Genomic DNA, 3,936 nt, shown 5'->3' with positions numbered 1-3,936 from the left:
TCTTGGCATTTGCGTAAATGAATTTAAATATGTCAAATTTTTGAATTTTTATTTATTAATTAATCATTTCTTAAATTTCTATTTGCAGCTTTGCATCTACAAATGAATTTTTATTTAAAAAAAAATAGAGAATAACAAATTTAAAAAATTTACGTTAATTTATTTACTTAATTTATTAAAAGTTTATTATTTTATTAACGATTTTCTTGTTGAAACAAAGATTATCCAAACATTATTAGTTAAAATTGTATGGCTGTATATATACATATATATTTTTTTTTTTTATAATTTTTTTTTTAGGTGCCCCAAGAAGACCTAACGGTCTTATCACAGAGCACAGCAAGTTCACGCCTCCTGCCTTACCGTGAAGCGAAAATATAGGTGAGCCTGTTGTACCTTTGACGACGTTGTACCTTTGGTCACTCTACTCTGTCGGCTTACTATTTTTATTTAAAAAAAACGTGAAGTACCATTTGAAATATCCATGACGACTCTTTTTACCGTAAAACATCATACTTGGGATAGATGGTATTGATCCACAAATAATTATAAGATTTGGCTCTTAAAAAGAAAATATTTGTGTTAATCTTATTCTGATTTTAAAACTGTGATAATTTGTAGTTTGATTTATCTACAACATTATAAACATTACCCAACATCATTTTTTTATTATAGAAAAGTTTGGATGATTATGTCTGAACGTAAATGGGGATTAAGACGATGATTGTTAAAGAAACTCATTTTGTGTACCTTTGACCGACAAAAATTGTTTTCTCGGTAATTTGCAGACTTTAAGAAAACGAGTATATAAATTTATTATCTACTTTATTAGGCGTCGGTGCTTTATTGCTTATTAATGCAAAATTGTTTCTAGTATTATGGTTATGAAATAATTCCATTGAATTTTAATACAAATGAGTTTAACAACTTCTTTGTTAATATAGGATCGTAATAAAAATGAATAGAATAACGAAAAACTAACCATGTAAGAATTTGACAATGCTTTTAAAAGCCTAAAAAGAAACAAAGCAACCGGAATCGACGATATTAATAGCAACATAGTAATTAACTGCCAAAACGAGCTTAAGTATCCTTTATTTAAAATATTTAAACACTCCTTAAAGGAAGGTATCTTTCCTAAAAAACTGAAAGCTGCGAAGATAAAATCTATTTTTAAATCAGGAGATACATGTGAAATAGGCAATCACAGACCAATACCAATACTTTCTACATTCTCTATGATACTTGAGAGAATTATGCACAATAGAGTATATACTTTTTTTTTAAAAAAACAATTTAATTTACTCCAAGCAATTTGGTTTTCAAAAAAATACATAAACTGAACGTGCAATCCTTTACCTAGTAGATGAAATAAAAAACTCTTTTACAAACGGAGAAGTTACATTAGTTGTATTCATAGATCTCTCTAAGGCTTTTGATACAGTCGACCACAAAATATTATTATCAAAGCTTAACATATATGGCATAAGGGGTAGAACAAAAAAATAGCTAGAAAACTACTTAGATAAACATGTGCAATCTATATACTATGGAGATAATAAGCTCTATTATCCTTCTATATTAAAGTGTGATGTTCCTCAGGGTTCAATACTTGGGCTTTTGCTTTTTTTAATCTATTATGTTAACGATCTCTATCGGGCATCGAAAAGAATTTCAATCATAATGTTTGCTGATGATAGCAACTTTTTTTATATCCGGAAAAATTATAAACGAACTGTGCGTAAATATGAATCAAGAATTGGAAAAAATTTCTGGATGGTTTAAGGCAAATAAACTTTTTATTGACTCAAGTAAAACGAAGTTTTCCTTATTTCATCCTTCTTATAAAAAAAAAGAAGTCGAATCTTCTCTTCAAATCTTCCTTGGTCAAGTGAAAAAAAGTCCTAAGTATAATTTTTGTGCATTATATGAGAGAATATTATATAGTTTGAATGATTTAGATTTACTCAGTAGACTACGCAAAAAACACCTTTAAGCAAAAAGTGGTCAAAGGTACAACAGGTTTCTCTATCTTTATTGAAAAAAAAATCTGCGATTTAACTTGCATTATAAAAAAAAGTTTAACTGTTTTGTGCAAACTTTGATGCAGCTGTTTATTTGAAATTTAATTTTGAGTAAATTGACGTGCAGGAAGGAAAACCAAAAAAATAATTGCGATAAAAATGAGCTTTTTTTTGGGTGATATAAAGCCTAAATATTGAACAATATTTTGTAATATTTTCAAATAAATTTGACATTTAAGTTAAATCCAAGCATTAACCTTAATTTTAATAAAGTTAAATATATTTTTTATTTAATAAAATTGATAAAACTTAACAATAAAATAAAATTAAATAATATATATTTTTTAAATCAAAATTGAATTATATAGTTTTTAAATCAAAATTAAAATATATATTTTTTATCAAAATTAATTATATGTATTTTTAATCAAAATTAATTATATGTATTTTTAATCAAAATTAATTATATGTATTTTTAATCTAAATTAAATTAACTTATAATGAACTTTGCTTCAAGTTTAAAGTATTAGCGTTTTCAAGCGAAAAAAAAAATCTATACAATAAAAACAAAAATTTTTAATTTAAATTTTTTAGTTTTTTTCATTAGTAATTAGCGCTTATAACTAACATACTTGTCATTCAAACTTTTGTAAAAAATATTTTTACATAAATGTTATTCCACTAGCGCACAAGCTTTTGGAGCATCTTGCTTCCTGTGAAACAACTAACTTTTAAACCCAGCCATGTTTGAGTTTCTTTTACCGTATATTTTGAGTTAGGATAAAAGAATTAATAACAATAGTTCATTAGGAACTAAACCATCGGGTTTAAAAGCACAATTTGGATAATCCAACACAAGTGCAAATTAATTCAGTAGGGGTAGTGAAAAACAACCGAATATTTTATTTTTTAAAATAAGTATTAATGGCTTTTATTTTTTTTTACATGGAAAACTTGTTACGAAAAAATTTTTTTTACAAATGAATAGCAATTAGTTTTTACACTGCATTGATAAAAACAGTAAAATTTAGCAAAACATTTAAAAAACAAATATAAAAAATTGTCGAAGTTTCAAGCACAAATAATAAAGTATTTCCTGAATATACTGAAAAAAAGTGCAAGTCGTTTTTATTTTCATTATATCTTATCTTTTTTTTTCCTCGACTTGTATTGCTTCCCAGGAAGGCTTGAATTTGTCGGTAAACTTGGTTTGACTCCACAGACTATTATGTACTTTTGCTTACCATCACTTCACTCTATTGTCTTTCTCTTTGTTAAATGCCGCTCACCTTCATATCAAGACTGCACTCTTTTACTTACAGATGTTACTTCTGATCAAATTGATCAAGCACTCTCTCTTTAACCATCAGCCAATATTGTTGTTTTTGGTGACTTTAATGCTCATTACACTGAATGGCTTGGTTGTACACTGAATGGCTTGGTTCTAGTGTCAGTAACTCTGCGGGTATAAAGGCTCACAATTTTTGCCCTTCTCAAACTCTAACACAAATTGTCAACTTTCCAACTCGCTTCCCAAACAATCCAAATCATTTACCTTCTCTAGTCGACTTATGTCTTGTTTCTTGTTGATCCTAGTCAATGCTTAGTTTCTCCACATTTACCTTTAGGTACATTTGATCATGGTTTGATCCTTAAAACTATTATTTTCCCCTTCTTTATCATCAGAATCCCATTCACATCTCAACAGTTATATCAGATATTTTTCAATATAAAGAAGTTTAAAATATTGACAACTTTGTATGTTTTCTGAACGCTATGAAATGTTGACATTGATGTTGTAATATAAGAGCTATGGATTTTCTCAATTACATAAAATGGGTTCAAGTTGAGCTTGAGAACTTTAAAAACATCATTAAGAACATGACTAAGACCGAGACAAGAGATATTTATT

The sequence above is a fragment of the Hydra vulgaris genome, chromosome 13 (genome assembly GCF_038396675.1).
Source record: "Hydra vulgaris chromosome 13, alternate assembly HydraT2T_AEP".
NCBI lineage: Eukaryota > Metazoa > Cnidaria > Hydrozoa > Anthoathecata > Hydridae > Hydra > Hydra vulgaris.
Note: the sequence above shows the minus strand (reverse complement) of the source record.